The sequence below is a fragment of the Balaenoptera borealis genome (genome assembly GCF_965194805.1).
Source record: "Balaenoptera borealis genome assembly, chromosome: 11".
Lineage (NCBI taxonomy): Eukaryota > Metazoa > Chordata > Mammalia > Artiodactyla > Balaenopteridae > Balaenoptera > Balaenoptera borealis.
The window spans coordinates 3,687,447-3,704,742 of record NC_138868.1 but is presented as its reverse complement, the minus strand read 5'-3'; the positions used below and the strand labels follow the sequence as shown (position 1 = coordinate 3,704,742).

Sequence of the window (17,296 nt, the reverse complement as noted above, 5' to 3'; positions counted from 1 at the left end):
GAGCCATCATCTCGCGTCTTGTTTGCACGTGGAGTCTCTGTGTCCAGACTGGCCGGCCCCCTGCAGGTTTCTGCCTCCTGGTCAGGCTCCTTCAGCTGCTGGGGGCCCAGAGCTCCGGCCCCTCCAGGCTAGCTCACCTGGGCCCTGGCTGGAGGCCCCGCCAGGCACCTCCCTGCCTGGAAACACCTGGCTGCCGTCTCCCCGTGGGAAGCTGCAGACACTAAGGGCAGGTGAGAAGCCAGGGGCTGACTGTCCCCACCCCGAACCCCGAGACGGCTGCCCTGCTCAGTGTCGTCCTTAAGAGGCTGGGGCCACAGGCCAGTCCTCCCGGCGAAACGCAATCGTCCTCCTGGGAGAGGGGTCTCCTCTTGGCGGGCGAGGCCGCGGAGGCCGTCCCACGAAGGGCCCTCTCAGGAGCCCGGCCTCCCCTTTGTTGAGATTCCCACTTAGAATATCAAAGCTGCGGGGCCACAATGCCCCACTGAAAGCTGAGTCACCCAGGTTCTGTGACACCACCAAGCCCTCCTGCCGTCTCGCTCTGAGCGGGGCTCCTAGTGCCAAATGAAAAGGAAATCCCCGGCCAAGGGTGGGCCTGGGCGGTGGCGGGGCCTGGTGAGGCCGACGCTGCATAAAGGGGCCTTGTTCTCAAATCAAAAGGGCCTGAACACAAAGGGGAGAGAAGAAAGGGCCGGGTGGAGGGGCCAGCTGCAGTCTGGCGCACCTTGAAGGGCGCGGAGTGCCAGGCCCGCAGTGCCCGCTGGCAGGGGCGGCCCCTCCTCCACCGCTCCCCTGGCAACACTGGGCTTTTCCAGAAGCCCTGCAGTGGGAGGCAGACAAGCACGGGGTGGGGTCTCACATGGAGCCAAACAGCAGCACCCTCGAGACCCTGGCACCAGGTGTGAGCGGGGTGCCCACGGGGGCAGCTGGCACCAGCTTCCTGCCCGCACCAGCGATGCCAGCACCATCAACGGCACCCTCGCCACCAGCAATACCAACAAAGGAAACGCCAGCAGCACCAACAACGCCAAGAGCGTCCCCAGCTCCAGTCCTGCATCTGTAAAATAATGCCGATGCCGTGGTACCCACCTTGCAGAGCTGTTGTCAGGATTAAACGAGTGCATCCAGAGAGGTCCTTAGAATCGTGTGGGCAGAGGGCAACCTACATTTAGGAGGCATTTGCCCTGGGCCAGACTCCACTCTAAATGCCTGACGTGAGGCATTTCCTCCAGAGGGTGACACTCTTGTCATAATTCCCACTTTACAGATGAGGACACTGAGGCCCGGAGAGGTTCGGGAGATTGCCCTCAGCTGGGATGTCGGGCTCCCAGAATCTGAACACAGGCAATCTGATCCCAGAGCCTGTGCCCAAAGCAGGCTGCCAGGCTGCCTCTCAAGTGGATGAGCCGGGAGGGCCCAGGGTGTGAAGGAGGCCGAGGCCACCAGCAGAGCTGACCCCGAGCCCCTGCCCGGGGCACGCCCAGCGCTGCACCTCCAGGGCCCACAGGAAATACCTGCCCAGGGGCTGGACTCAGAGCAGTGCCCCAACGTGGTCTCAAGGCAGCAACAATCCACAGCCGCCAGCTGCCGGCCTGCCCTCTGAATTTCCGACTTGCTGGCACCACAGTCCCAGGAGCCAATTCCTGGATAGATCAAGGAGACGTATTATGTATCCTGACATGATTCGGTCTGGCTCCTGGGTCAGTGGCACGATCATTTTTCTCCGTGATCAACACACAGCCACCAAACTGATAGGTTCCCAGAGTCTAGGCTGTAGCTCCCGGGTGACTAATGCATGCTTTTGCCACTTTGTGGCATTTCTCAGCAAGAAGCAGCCCCCATAAGACCCCAGGAACCCGAGGTCCATGTGTCCTCAACCAGGTGCTAAGTCTCTGATGCTCAGGACAGCACGCCCTTTGCCCTTTCAGGATGAGAGAGAATGATTCCGCAGATGCCTTCATGTTCTTGAATCTAACTTTCCACCCAGAGTCAAGTTCGCCATGACGTCCCGAGGGGCCAGCCCCGCCTTAGGCTGACTCCACAACCCGGAGAGCACGTGTTTGCAGTCAGACAGACCTGAGTTCCAGTCGTGGTGCTGCCACTTACCCGCTGAGCGGCCTTGGATAAGTAAGTCACCCTCTCTGGGCCTCAGTCCCTCGTGTACAAAATGACGATGATGATAATGACACCCGTCTCTCGGAGCTGTTATCAATGAGTTAATCCATATAAAGTCCTTAGAATAGTGTCGGCAGAGAGCAAGCCCTATCTTAGCGAATAACAACAACAGTAATCATGACAGGATGATGATGGTGATGGTGATGGCGATGATAAGCTCGGTGTTTAGCTTAAGTTCTCGGAAAATTATAGCTGTTGGGCATGGCAAGTCGCATTGGGCTACAAGGCAAACTCGCCCTTCAGGGTGGAGGACTTAGCAGCAGCCGGGTCCTCACTCGGGGGGCCAGGTGGGCTCCACCAGCCCAGCCGTGAGTTCAGAGGAGATGGGGAATTGAGTGGCCGCGTTGTAGCACCCCCGGTGGCAACCACAGAGAGCCTCAGGGCCTCGTCCTGGGACTCCAGGGCCACCTGCACCCTGAGGGCACTTGCAGACACCCTTCTGGGTGCCTGAGTAGGTACAGGCTTTGCTCCTTCCTCAGTTCATCGGCTCCCCCAGACCTAGAGCTTCCCGTCTCATCTGGGTACCCGAGCCCTGTGTGGGCAGAAGCTGTCTCCAGCCCAGGTCCTGGCCTTCGAGGGAGCTGGTTATGCTGGGGAGGTGGAGACGGCTCTGTACCCTCTTACTTGTAGCAGCAAAGCCAACTTCTTAGACAAGGCTTTGAAGCAGGCTTCCCCAACCTGGCCCCCACTGCTCCCCACAGCCCAGGGATCTTTTTGGTTTTGTAAACCGCCTTGGCCAGCTTTGACGTGGCCCTCCGATGATCTAGGTCATCAGCAGGCAGGCCCTGCACAGAGAAGCTGGCCTGGACCCCTCTCATCCCAACGGCAAGAAAGGCACAGGCTCCCCTCTCAAGCCTTGGGGGGCAGAGGAGTGGTGGTGGAGGGGCTGGCTGGCTATGAAGCAATCCAACAGAGGCCCTGCCAGCACCTGGGTGAGGTTAGGGCCTTGAGGTCCCATGGGTCACACGGTAGGTGGCAGCTGAGGAGGGAACCTCCCAGAGGGAACCCAGCACGGGGCCTTTGGAGGCAGGAAATCTGGTTTGCACTTCAGCTCTGGCACTTTCCAGCCTGTGGCAGGTCACTTATCCTTCGTGAGCCCCAGTTTCCTCATTTTAAAAATGAAGGTGGTGATAGAAAAATCAAGCCTCCTGACACCATGGCAGTGAGGACTAAATGAGATGATGCATACAGTGCCTGGTATACAGTAGGTGCTCAGGAGGAGCTGTGACGATGATAGTGGTGATGAAGATACGATGTCAGTGACGATGAGGATGACAGAGATGAAGCTGGTGGTGTGAGGAAGACGATGATGGTGAAGGATGATACGACTATATCGATGATGAAGAGGAAGAAAATGGTATCAGTGAAGACGGTGAGATGATGATAATGATGAAGATGGTGAAGGAGTTGATAATGATGGTGGTGAAGAAGATGGTGATGAAGATGGTGAAGGAGATGAAGATGAAGATCGTGAAGAAATTGATGATGATGGTGAAGATGAAGATTGTGATGGTTGAGAAGATGATGATGGTGATGAAGACGGTAAAGAAGTTGATGATGATGGTGAAGATGATAATGGTGATGAAGATGGAGAAGATGATTATGATGATCTTGAAGAGGATTGTAATGAAGAGGGTGAAGATTAGGATGTTAATACTGCTGAAGATCTATTCCAATTCTCTCTTTACGGGCACAGAAAAGGGAGGAACTAACCCAAAGTCAAAGCAATTAGTGGTAGAGCCCAACCTGGCATCTTAAGCTCCTAACTCCCATTCCGGTTCTCTTTCCCCTGACCGCACATCCCTTGATATCACCTTGAACTGAAGCAACTGATCTAATCCTTAAGCGTGTCCCTGAGATTCATGGATACCCAGAATTAGATGCCTTGGGCTTAGATCCCTGGATGTGTGGAGTCTGCCTGTTGCTTCCTCCATTTCCCTCCTCCCTTTCTTTAGAACAGAAGCCCTGTAGGTTGATATGGCCAATGGAATGCAGGCAGAAGTAATCGGATGGGGTTCTTAAGGAACTCTTTTTGCCCTTCCCTCCACCTTCCGTCCTCTGCCTGGGATGCCAACAGGGTGGCTGGATCTGGAGCAGCAATTTTGTATCATGAGGTCATGAGAAAGGAAGTCACATGCTGAAGAGTGAGGAGAAGAAAGGGAAAGGACCAGGGTCCTTGATGACCACAGAACCTCACGCCAGTGCCAGAATGCTCACCTGTGCTGCAGAAGTGAATCACCTGCCCTGTGGAGCATTCATGCTGGTTGAGGGAGACAGGAAATAAAACAATAAACGTGTGAATGTGTTCAAGTCAGGTGGTGATAAAGCCAAAGAAAGGGATGGAGAGTAGCCATGTTGTGCTGCTTTAGAAGGAGTGAAAGTCCTCTAAGTCCTGCATAAAGTCCGTCAGAGGGGAGGAGGGTTTTGGAAATATGCCTCGTGTGGTCAAGGAACAAACAGGGGTCAGGGAGCTGGGGTTGTGTGAACACTGGGGTGTAAATGGAGTTGGATGGGGACCTCCAAAAGACATGTCCATGTCCCAGTCCTGGAACCTGTATTACCTCATATGGCAAAAGGTATAATTAAGCTAAGGCTCTTGAGATGAGGAGTTTATCCTGGACTCTCTGAGTGGGCCCTACGTGCAATCAGATTTGTCCCTATAAGAGAGACACACAGAGGAGAAGACAGAGGGGGAGCAGGGGGCCATGTGACCACAGAGGCAGAGACTGGAGTGAGGCGGCCACAAGCCAAGGGTTGCAGACAGTCACCTGAAGCTGGAAGAGACAGGAGGGATCCTCCCCTAGAGCCTTTGCGGGGAACACAGCCCTGCCGACACCTTGAATTTGAACTTCGGGCATTTGACTGTGAGAGGATGAATCCTTACTGCTTTAAGTCACCACGTTTGAGGTCCTTTGTTACAGCATCCCCAGGAAACTAATATAGGGGTGAGTGGTGGGTGCTGAGATCAGAGACAGAGGTGGGGGCCTATTGCCCAGGGCCTCGTAAGCACCTTGAGGACTCCGGTGAGAGCAGCGGCCATTGCAGGATCAGGAGCAGGGTGTGGGGGGATCTGATGTGCGTTTTTAAAGGACACTCTGGTTGCCAGGTGGGAGGAAATGGGCTGGGAGACATCTGCAGTCATCCAGATACTAGAAGGTGCCCCTGGCCTCAAGGGCCCTGCCCAGGGCTGCCCCACACGCCATCGGGCAGTTGCTTTTGGTGTTCCAAGTGCTCTGGGGGCAGAGAATAGGGCATGGCTGGGCCCCTCTGATCAGCCAAACAGAACAGATGTGTTTTTAATGGGAAACAAGAGGCCATGTGCCCTCTGGGCAGAGACATGGTTGTGTGTAAATATTTAGAAAACTGGGTGTGATGTGTTCATATAAAAAGAATTCCCTTCCTTTTCTTTGAATGATTCTTTGAATGACACAGTGGAAACACCCAATTGTTTTCACGCCAACATACAGGCTGGTCGGTGACCTTCAGTGGGCTGAGGCAAAGGGGACAGAAGGGGAGAAGGTGGTCCAGTAGACTTCAACCAGAAGCCCTCCATCAGGTAACAGAAGAACCTGGGTTCAGCTGGCCCTTGGGCACCCCCAAGGTACTGTCACCAACGGGAGCTGCATGGAGACAAAGACCAACGGCTGAGACCGAATCCTCAGGTAAATGGTTTTATCAGTCAAGTGGAATCAGAGACCTTTGCAGCTGGGTGAAGAGGCAAAGCTACTGCACCTAAAATTAGTTTGCAGAAGAGATCGTTTTTCTCAAAGTGCCTGCACATTCTCCCAATCCACCTTTGCTCACACTACATCACCTCTTCTCTGCTCTTCACCTGTGCAGTTCCTGGCTCTAGGTGAGCAGATGCCCAAGGTGGGGGCAGTATTCAAGAGACCCTGGGCTGTGAGTGCAAGAGGACTTTCCTTGGGCCACCCAAGAGGAGGAGAAAATCAACCCATCAAGACAGGAAAAGCACCTGGGGCATCTAGCTAAGCGGCTGGGCGGAGTTGGAGGGCACAGTGCTGAGCCTGGGGGCCACCCTGTGGTTCAGGGACATGACTGCTGCACTGCCTACAGCGGGGGAGCTTTTAAGGGCACCGAGGAGCTCCAGCATCGCCCGGACTGCTCTAAGCCATGCCCCAAGCTCGCATATCCAAGGCCATCACCTCCATGGTACGCCAGCCCTGACTGCCCCACGACTTCCCTCTTCTTGAGCTCCTTTAGCATTCATAACACAGAAGGAGAGAGCTCATGAACACCTGCTGTGTGCCAGTCTCTGTGCCAGGGCTTTACATGTTTCGTATCACTCTCATCACATCTTGAAAAACAGGAGCTATTGATATCCTCCTTTTGCAGATGAGAAAACAGACTCCGAGAAGTGGAGACTAGTCCAGACTCACACAAGCCTGTTTGTATATCACACTGTCTTTCCCGGCTCAGAATTCATCTCATTCTCCAAGTATGTATTGAATGCTCTTTGACACCTAGCTCTGTTCCAAGCACAGTGGGTATCGTAATGAGCATAACAGATGCAAACCCCTGCTTTCTGAAGGAGGCTTCTGGTGCTGGAAATGTTCTGATCCTCAAACACAAGTGTGTTCAGTTTGAAAGTCATCAAAGTGTACCTCCACCATCTGTGCATTTACTGTACTTAAAGGAGAAAAACTTTTAGATCCCTGCCTTCACTGAGGTTACATCCTGGTGTGTGAGATATGGTAGGCTGAATTAAGGCCCCCAAAGATATGCAGGTCCTAGTAACTTGAACCTGTATGTCACTTTGTGTGGCAAAAGGAACTTTGCAGATATGATTAAGTTAAAAATATTGAGATGGGGAGAGTATCCTGCATTATCCAAGTGGGCCCTGAATATAACCAAAAATGTCCTTATAAGAGCAAGGCTGAGGGAGATTTGATTACAGCAGAGGAAGTAGGAGATGTAATGATGGAGGCAGAGGTTGGAGTGATGCAATGAAGAAGTTATGAGCCAAGGAATGCAGGCAGCCTCTAGAACCTGGAAAGGACAAGGAGTGGATTCTCCCTGAAGCCTCCAGAAGGAACCAGCCCTGATGACACCTTTACTTTAGTCTAGTGAAACTAACTTCAGACTTCTGGCCTCCAGAACTTGAAGAGGATACATTTCTGCTGTTTTAAGCCATCAAGCTTGTGGTGATTTGTTACAGCAGCAACAAGAAGCTAATACACAGAGAACTTTTATTTTCTTGAACCACTTGAGATAGTTGCCAGTGTGATACCTCACCACCCCCTGACTGCTCTAGTGCATATTTCTTACAAACAGTGACATTCTTCTGCATTATCACAACAAACTATCAGAATCAAGAAACTGATGCTGATATATCACTACGCACTTCTGGCTTCACCACAATAGTGTCTTTCTAACAAAGCATCCAGTTCAGAATCTTAGTCTCCTTCAGTCTGGAACATTCTTCAGTTTTCCCTTGACCTTCATGGTCCTGATATTTTTGGATACAGGCCAGTTACTTTGAAGAATGACTCCCAATTTGGGTTTGTCTGATGTGCCCTCAGGATGAGGTTCAGGCAGGTTCTGCATTTTTTTGCAAGAAGTGGTGCTGCATCCTTCTCACTGCCTCCTGTCAGGTGGTGTGCAATTTCAATCAGCCCACAGCTGGTGCCGTCCACCCTGATCAGTGGAGTCTGCTGGCTTTCTGTGCTGCGATGTTCCTCCACCTTCGTAATTAATATGTATTTCAATTTATTTGTTTACTTATTTATGTCATCATGGAGTCATGGTTTCTTATTTTAGGCAATGAATTATAGTACACTTCTGTCATTATTTATTTTGACCCTCAATTTGTTCTGCGTTTGACCAGTGAAAGCCACTTTTGATGTGTCTCATAATTTTTTGAGCACTTCCCGATTCACTGGAATAAGATGCTCCAGACTCACCTGGTACCTTCCCTGCCCCTGGAATCAGCCACTTCTCCAAAGAGTCCTGTCTCTCCAATGGCATCTGTGTTTCTCAGTAAAGCAGGAGGCAAGACCACCAGCTGAGAGTGAGGACAGGGAAGGTGGTGTTGGAGGTTCAAGCAGAGAGGAGGCCCCAGTTTTCTCTAAAAAGAGTGGAGGGGGGAACAGAAGAGAGGGGTTGAGAATAAAGCCAGTTAGTGGGTGACTGTAGCCTGTTCTGTTTTACAAGCATTCTTCATCTTTTCTCCCCATTTTGCAAAGTCCTGAGGGCCTATGTCTTAGTCAGCTTAGGCTCTATAACAGAACAGCACAGTCTGGGCAACTTAAACAACAAACATTTGTTTCTCCCAGTTCTGGAGACTGGAAGTCCAAGATCATGTGCCGGCAGATTCAGTGTCCGGTGAGGACCTGCTTCCTGGTTTGTAGATGGACACCTTCTCACTGTGTCCTCACATGGCAAAAAAAAAAAAAAAAAAGTATATGTTGGGGAAAGCAAGCTCTCTCATGTGTCTTCTTATAAGGGCACTAATCCCATCACTGGGGCCCCACCCTCATGATAAAATCACTTCCCAAAGGCCCCAGCTCCTATCATTACACTGGAGATGTGTTCCAGTTTATGAATTTGGGGGGGCACATAACGTGGTCCATAGCAGGCTATAGCCCCCAAATCCTTACTGGGAGCTCACAAGAATAGAAATTCAAAGAAAATCAATCTTCAGGGCACACAGAGGTCTTTAGATCAACTTGCCGAGTCCTCACCACACAGTTGGAGCTCCTTACCTTGGCAGCTTGATTGAACCATCACACATCCTTTGAACTGGACTTACAGGGGTTTCCCACCTGGCTGCTTGCAGATTCCTCACCAGCCTGTACCCTTGCCCCACCCAAAGACATCAGACCAGGAATTTTTTAGCCTCTGTGTGGATCTGAGCAGGCAATAACTCCCTTGGTCAGAAAAGAGAAAGTTCGAATGATAGTGGATGGTTCTGGAAACTAGAAATGCCCTCCCCAACAAGTTCCTTAAGGGGAAGCGATCTAAAGCATCTTCAAACTGCTTCCTGCCTCTCAGCTCCCTCTCACTCCCTACAGACACCCTTCTCAGCAAGCCAGGAATCATGTTTAGAGCAAGGACACCCCCTGGGAGACAGGGACCCAAAGCCTGTGCTTAAAAGGGGAACTCATATATATGTCATATATATGCAATTATATACGTAAAAAGTACACACCCCTTCTGAAGTCACAATTCACCATTCTATTTTCTCTTCAAGCAAAAGAAGGGAGGAGATGGATGCCATTCTCTACCTCCAATCTTTGGGTCCCTCTCCTTGGAATGCCAGCCTTTTTCTGGGAAGACTCATTCATCCTTCCAGGCCCGGCTCCCTCGCCTCCTCTTCTGTGAAGTCTCAGGGGTCCCCAAGACCAACCTCCAGTTCATTGATTCACTGGAAGGGCTCACAGAACTCAGCACAGCTGTTATACTCATGGTTCCATGTTACAGCAAAAGGATGCACATTAAAATCAACAAAAGTGAGAGGCTGGCGGGGCAGAATCCAGGAGACGCCAGGCTCCAGCTTCCGGTTGTCTCCTCCCCGGGGTCACATCCTCCCAGGAACCTGTGTGACCACACGCCTGGAGTCTTGCCAACCAGGGAAGCCCACCCAAGCCTGGGTGTCCAGGGCTCTTTTGGGGGGGTCAGTCACATTGACGTGGAACTCCTTGGTCTCCAGTCCCTCCAGAGACCACACTGATAGATCGAGGCCAAAGGCCCAGGTGCACACACTCTTCCAGGGAAGATGCTCCAGTGCACTGAGGTTATCTCCCAGGAGCCAGAACAGAGTGCGGGGTTGGATCACCCAAGTCCACCAACAACCCTTGACCACACAGAAGCCTCCTTTGCTTCCACCCCTTCCAGCTCCCACCTCTGGTCACCCATCCTGCTGTTCCACCAGCTGCCCTCTATCGGCACTGATCACACAGACAGTCATCTGTGCATCTCCCCCCACACCAGGATGGATGGAGACATTCCCATGTCTCTTGACCCCATCCCAGAAGGTTCTGCAAATCTCTAAGCTTCCTTTCTTCAGGATTACCCTAAGGCAAGGCCTTCCCCTTGTGTACCTGCCACTGAAGCTGAGTCAGCCTGGGATGTGGGGGCCGTTCATTCATTAGATGGTAGCTGTGCACTTCCCAGGTAACAGTCCTTGTTGAATAAGACATACCCCTCCCCTCACAGATCTTCCAGAACAAGAGTGTCGTTATGCTCAAGCCTCACCACTTCCAGGAAGCCCACCCTGATTGCAACCCCTCCCAGGTCTTCAGTGACTGGTCTGTCCTTCAAGCTGCCGCAGACTGGCTGACTGGACCCAGCCCCCAAGGCCACTCATGACTGTCCCAGCTGGGTCAAATAGTCCTTTTCCTGGGAATTTGGAATAGGGAGACAAGAATTATAGCCAAGCTCTGAGGGGCGCTTGTCTTAGGACATGACCTAGAGCCACCTTGGGCATCATTTTTGGCAGTCAGCAAGGGGAATGTGAGTGAAGGGTGGTGCACGGGGCAACAGTGGCAAGAGTCCCTGTGACCTCGGAGAGAGCATGGCCGGATTCCTGGTGACTTCCCAGCTCAGGGCAGTGGGCCCCCGGGCACTGGGAAGATACCCCTTTTCCATCCAGGTAGCTTCATCTGTCTTATTCCTGGTGATGTAAACCTAGATCACTTAGTGAAGGCAGTGCCTTCCAGTTTCTTTACTGAAGTTACTACTTTTCCTGTTGTACTTAATAATTATTTGGGGGGAGATACTTTGAGACTATGAAAATACTTTGTTTCTCCTTGAAATTTTACCCATTTATTTGAGCCTCTATCTGTGGATCTGTAACAATTATTACTGTATTGTTCTAATGGTGACTTTCTATTTTCTCAATTCTTTCTACATTTATTAAATGGAATTCTTTTCTAAGGAAGAGCTGTCCCCTCTTCCCATCACTTATTTACTCCACCCAGATTTAGCGTACAGGTGCATTTCCTCCCCTGCTGCAGGGCAAACTTTCACGTTAAGCAAACCTTGAGATTCCTGTCTTGTCCACAAACTGACTCCATGTGTCAGCCAGTGACAAGCCTTCGTACATCCTACAAAATTTCTCTGATGCTCTCACAAATAAAAGCTTAGACTGTGCTCACAAATAAACTTTTTTTTTTTAATCTGGAAGAATGTTTTCTTGTTTAAAAAACGTACAGAGAAGGGTATGGGGAAAGTAATTGCAGGAAGAGGGAATAGCATACACGGTGGCTTAGAGGATAATTGTGAAATCCAGTCCTTAGCTGGAATCTGAGTTGCTTTCTGAAGATGATACCATTTACACAGCATCTCTCCTACTTCTGGGCTGGTACCCTCTTCAAGGCCCTTTTGTTGATCCTTGTGGTTGAGTGACCGCAGAAATGTTTCCAATTGTTTTGTCCCTGAATCCATACCTCTGGACGCAGAAATCCCCATCAGGGGGCAAAGTGTTATTTCCTCACCCCCTGAATGCCACCTTGAATCTAGGCTTATCTTGTGACTTGCTTTATCCAGTAAAGCACTGGCAGAATGACCAGTTGGCAGTTCTGAGCCTAGGCCCCAAGAGGACCCTACCATGTGGACCAGCCCAGGCTAGCCTGCTGGAGGAAGAAAGACATGTGGCGCCATTGCCCCCGTCACCCCAGCTCAGAGCCAGCCCACCATCAGACATGGGAGTGAGGCCATCAAAGACCAGCCAGTCCCCAGACAACCCACCAGCTGACTGCAGACCTACAAATGACTCCAGTCAAGATCACTGAAGCCTGATCCAGATCAGCAGAACTGCCCAGCTGAGCCATGGGTCGGTTTTTTAAAAACAGAAACAAATGTTTATTATATGAAGCCACTGAATTTGGGGATGATTTGTTACACAGCAACAGCTAATTGCTACAGTTCTTAACTACTCCCACATTCAAAACTAAATTCTATAACACTCGAAGAGATGCCGTGTATGAAGCTGTCTTCTGATCCAGCCTGTCATAGGGTGCGTGACACCAAGAGGGATCAAGTGACCTGCCAGAAAGGAGACAGCAAGTTACAGGCAAATACAGGGACAGAACACAGAACCCCAGCCTCCAGTCCAGTGTTCTGTCTATGACACCTTCTGCTTTCCCTTAACCACTCTGCTTCACCAAATCTTAGTTTTCACATCCTCAGATTGAGACTCTCTGACTCTACAAAGTGTCCCTTGGGGTTCACCTGCACTGACCCAGGGCTGAACTTGGCAATCCAGGACTGCTGCCCACCTGGGGCAGGTTCCTGCTTAACCTAAAGACCGGTCACCCTCGCCATCTCTCCCTCCCCTTTCTCCTGGAGGAAACAGCTGTGCTCTGCCAGTTGCTGCTTTGGGAGGGGCCTCAGACACTGTGGGCAGAGATAGTCCTGAGCTCACATTGCAACATAAGTATCTGTAAATTAATGATCAATAAACGATATTAATCATGGGAAAGGCTTCTCTCTGGGATGATCCACGTCTAAATAACAGTAACAATGGCAGCAACAATAACAGTAAGTACCACTTATTGAGGTCCTGGGCGTGTCTTGTGCTGTACCTCACTCCATGCTCCTAGCAACTTACGATAGAGCAGGCTTGGTCCCCAGTTCACAGGTGAAGATGTTCAGACGTGCAGAACTTGCCCAGTGTCACACTCGATCTCCCCTCAGAGAAGCTTTCCCAACTGCCCTAGTGAGAACAGAGAGCCCCCATTAGTGCCTGCCCCTCACACTGGTCATGTGACATGTTCCCCATGTTCCCCGCCCCCCCCCCCAGGATGGGCACCCATGATCTCAGTCTGTCCCACTCACAGCTGCACCCAGAGTCTGTGTAACCGAGCAGGACCATATGGGGCCTTCCCCCATAGGAAGGGACCCCCCCCAACCATGTCCTCTGCCTGCCTCTTGTCTGTAGAAAAGCTTTATCCTCCTAGGTCTTCCCCAAGTTCCAAAGAATAAACTTAATCAGAGAAGTGAGAAAACGCAGAGAGAAAGGGAAACAGTCAAACAAGACAAAATAATTAATAATAGTTTAGCCATTAAACAAAGTCAAGGGCCTTTAGTTCCTCCTCCAGGGTTATTGATAATGTTCTGAGCCATGTCCTTGAGCTGTTTTGCAGATACTGAGACCTCCACCAGGTGGAAGAAGTTAACTACATGCTGCCCACGAACACATAGACCCCAGACTGGTGGGAACCAGAAGGTTGATGATGTTGACTCCCAATTACCTCACCACCAACCAATCAGAAGAATGTCCACCAGCTGATCACACACCCCACAAGCCCCCTCCCTCACCCTGTCTTTAAAAACCTTTCCCTGAAACCCATCGGGGGAGGTCAGGCCTTTTGAGCACTAGCTGCCTGGACCCCTTGCTTGGCGCCTGTTATAAACGCTACACTTTCCTTCACCACGACCCGGTGTCAGTAGATTGGCTTTACTGCACACAGGCAAGCGGACCCACGTTTGGTTCAGTAACACCCGGAGCGTGGCAGGGGCTGAATGGAGGCTGGGAGTGGGTGGTCTGCTGGGAAGTGCTGGACCTGGAGCCCCCTGGAGCCCCCCACCATGCAGCAGGTCACGGCTGCCCCAGAAGGGCCTGCGCCTGGAACGAGGAGGGGCTCAGCCTGGGGAAATCAAGTCTGCAAAAGCCAGCAGAGCTGCCAGCAGTCAGGCCCGGGCTGTGCCGTGCTCCAGTCGGTTTTAGGATCCTCTTCCTGGGCCACGACAGTGGGTGGCCGCTCACCCCCGCTGCGGTGGAGGGGGAGACCCTTCAGCGCCTGGGTCCCTCAGACGCCCTGGCTCCTTTTCCACTCAGAGCCTTGAACTTGCCAACTGTGGGCTTGGCACTGGGATCTGCTATCAAACAGTCCTGCATGGGAGTCTGAGATGGTCTGAGTTGGTATCTGTAGTCACCCTTGTTTTTCTATTTTATTTTTGCCGTTTAGGGATTCCTCTTATAATTCAATCTGTTGTTTTTTTTTTAATTACATGAAATATTGACTTGGTTCCAGAATCAGATCTGCCAAACAAGGCTGTATGAGTTTGCTATGGCTGTTGGTGTCTTAAAAAACACAAATGGACTCTCTCGCAGTTCTGGAGGCCAGAAGTCCCCAAACCAAGGTATCCACAGGACTGCTTCCTCCTGGAAGCTCCAGGGGAGAATCTGCTTGCTCAGCTTTTTCTCCTTCTATGGACCACCTGCATCCTTGGCTCATGGACCACCCACCCTCCCACCCCTCGTCACTCCAACCTCTGCTTCTGTGGTCACAGCCCCTCTCACTCTGACCCTCCCGTCTCCTCTTATAAGGATGCTGTGATGATGGGATCCAGAACCATCTTCCCATCTCGAGATCCTTAACTCAATCTCACCTGCAAAGACCCTTTTGCCCTGTAAAGTCACATATTCACAGGTCCGGGCATCAGGACATGGGCATCTTTGTGGGGACTATTATCTTGTCTCCCACAGGAAATACAGTCGAGGAAGTCTGGCTTACATCCCTGTGCCCTGCCCCCCGAGAGAGGTAACTATTCTTTCACTTTACACACAGTAAAATCTACTCCTTGTGGTGCCCAGTTCTGTGGGTTTTGACACATGTGTAGACTTGTGCGCCAACCCCATAACAGAGGTCAGAATGTAGTCCCTTGGGGCCGGGAGGGACCCTTGGGGGGCCTGGTCCAGTTCTCCCAGCAAAGCAAACCCAAGGCAGGTGTCTCCTAGGTTTGCTTACCCCCAGGGCTGGAATCAAATGCCCAGTACGAATGGCCCTCCTGGAGGTTACAGTTTAGTGGGAATAAGACTAAATCGATCTATGATACAATTCATCACTCGATGACTGTGCGTGGGTACCGAGTGCCGCGGGGATCTAGTGCTGCCTTGGATTATGGCTGAGATGGCAGGAACCCCTTCCTCTCTCCTGGAATTCAGCAAATGCAGCTCTAACTCTGGCCCTGGGTGAGGCAAGGTTTCCCCTGACCCCGGTTACAACGGGGCTTTTTGAAATCTCATCAAAATGAAGCGTGGCCTCGTGCAAGCCGGCCGGGGGCTGGTGGCCCACGGGGATGGCATTCCCAGAGACAGCAAGGAGCCGGGGGCCCTTTTCTCAGCTGCCGAATGAAAGCTGCCGACCTCAGCGCCACAAAAAGGCAAGAGGGTGAATCGCTTCTGCAGGGACTGCAGTTCCTTTGAGGGGCCTGTCACTGGCACCGGGTGGTAAGAAAACATTTTGTCATGCACGTCAGCAGCCTTTCTCTGGCCTCGGGTGGCCCAGGAGCCACTCAGCGCTCATCCATCAAGCTCATGATGAAGTTGCAAATTGCCGTCTTAGAGCGATGCTCGAAAGCCAACTACTTTAGCCCGTGTCCAGGAAGCTGTCAAAGGCCTGTCCCCGGGGGAACCTTTCTGTGGGGGCAGAATGCGGAAGGCTTGACTGGTCGCTAAAGGAGTTGCAGTGACCACCAGCAGCTCTGTGCTTCCCTTGGGGTCAGGCTGCCTGCCCCATGGCCCCACTGCAGCTAGAGGTGCCTAGCCCCACCCCCATGATACTTAAGGTCCCAAATCCTTGTTAATTTCAGAGCTGGCCTCGAGAGATCCACCGGCCGGGCTGCGCCTCTGGGCACCCACCTGGCTGCCTGCACTGGCCCGGAACCTTCCTTTCCTCCACACCCAGGCTGCGGTGAACTCAGAAGCCCAGCAGAGCCACTGCCAAGCCCTTCCCTGGCTTTTGATCTGACAGTGATACTGATTCTGGTGGTGGAGGAGGGAGTAGCTTTGCTCCTTCTGGCCCGAGCCCCTGCACACCCTGTTTCACTGAACCCTCGAAACACTCAGGACGGAAGCAGTCCTGTCTCCCATCCCACAGGTTAGACATGGAGAGGTCAGCGAGCTGCCCCATCACAGAGCAAGTGGCAGAGCCAGACCCAGACCCGCTCCGAAGCCCAGGCACCGCATCACCCCTTGAACCGTTGCATGATTAGCTGTGAAGTGGCACCTATGTAACCACCACCACCCGGCAGAGAAGAGATCAGCGTCTCGTGTGACCCTCCCCCGCAGGGTGACCACTGACCCCTGTGGTCTCACCCCAGTTGGCTACGTGAATGGGGTGGGGGCCCTTCCTCCATCTTTCCTCTGAGTCCTTTCTGCCAGGGTCGCCCTCCAAGGCCGGGTCCCCAAGCCACCCTCTGAGGGCAGGCCGGGCAGAGCTGGTGCCTGGGCCTGGCCATCTGGTGCTGTGGTCGTTAGGAAGGGAGGCCCTCCTTGGCAAGTCATCAGTCTGTTGGGGTTTGTGTCCCTGGGGCCAGGAGCGTGGTGGCAGCGCCAGCCCCGGACTCAGGCCTCACCCGTGGGCCCTGGACAGGATCACGTAGACAAAGAGAGACAGAGCCTCTGAAGACGCTCCTGACCCTGCAGGTTGACCAATTCCAAAAGTACAAACACCGCCACATGGGAGGTCTGTCTTTGTTTATGGACCTTAAGAAAAATTCAAAACCACACTTATACACCAAAGATGAGAAGGCATTGCCCGAGCCGAGAAGGAGCTGGAACTCGTGAGTCTGCGGTTCATGCAGGTGGCCTGAGCACCTTTCTCTATCTTCCACACGAGTGGGAAAAGCTGCACATTTCTGCTTTTCTTAGCGCAGGGACCGGAAGTCAAACCCCACTGAAAACGTCCCCAGCACTGCCCCCCTTGGAGCACGACGTGTCACTAGCCATTGTGCTCATGCCTGTGTGTTCTGAAGGCTGGGCGTGCCTGTGTCCCACCCCCAACGTGCAGCCCAGGGGGGGCGGGAGGGAGCCGATGGGCCCAGAGGGGGGAAAAGCAGAGACTGGGGAGCTGGGGGAGGGGCGGATGGAGCAGCCAGGGTGGCGCTGGTCCGGGAAGGCTGCTCAGGGCAGCGACTTCCAGTCAAGACCTACATGTTGAGAAGAAGCCAGCTGTGCGCGGGAGGTGGGTGGGTGCAGGAAGAGGCGGGCAGAGGCGCCAGCTGGGGTAGAAGCCAGGCCGGGCCGGGCACGTGCCCGAGGTGGAGCCTGAGCCCCCGCGCCTGGCAACGGGGCTGGGGAGGTGGCTGCCACACGGGGTGGGCAGGGGTGGGAGGTGAAGGTGCTGGGCTTTGGGGTCAGAGCCCCGGCTCAGCACCC

General features: G+C 52.6%; 1 long non-coding RNA gene across 1 annotated transcript; it reads right to left on the bottom strand.

Moving 5' to 3' along the window:
* Positions 1-11,556: 11,556 nt before the first annotated feature.
* LOC309605181 lies at positions 11,557-13,044 on the bottom strand. The gene is made up of 2 exons (XR_014231281.1): positions 12,743-13,044; positions 11,557-12,177 (listed from the first exon to the last, which is right to left on the bottom strand). It is a non-coding gene; the product is annotated as an uncharacterized lncRNA (long non-coding RNA).
* Between the last annotated feature and the right edge of the window lie 4,252 nt (positions 13,045-17,296).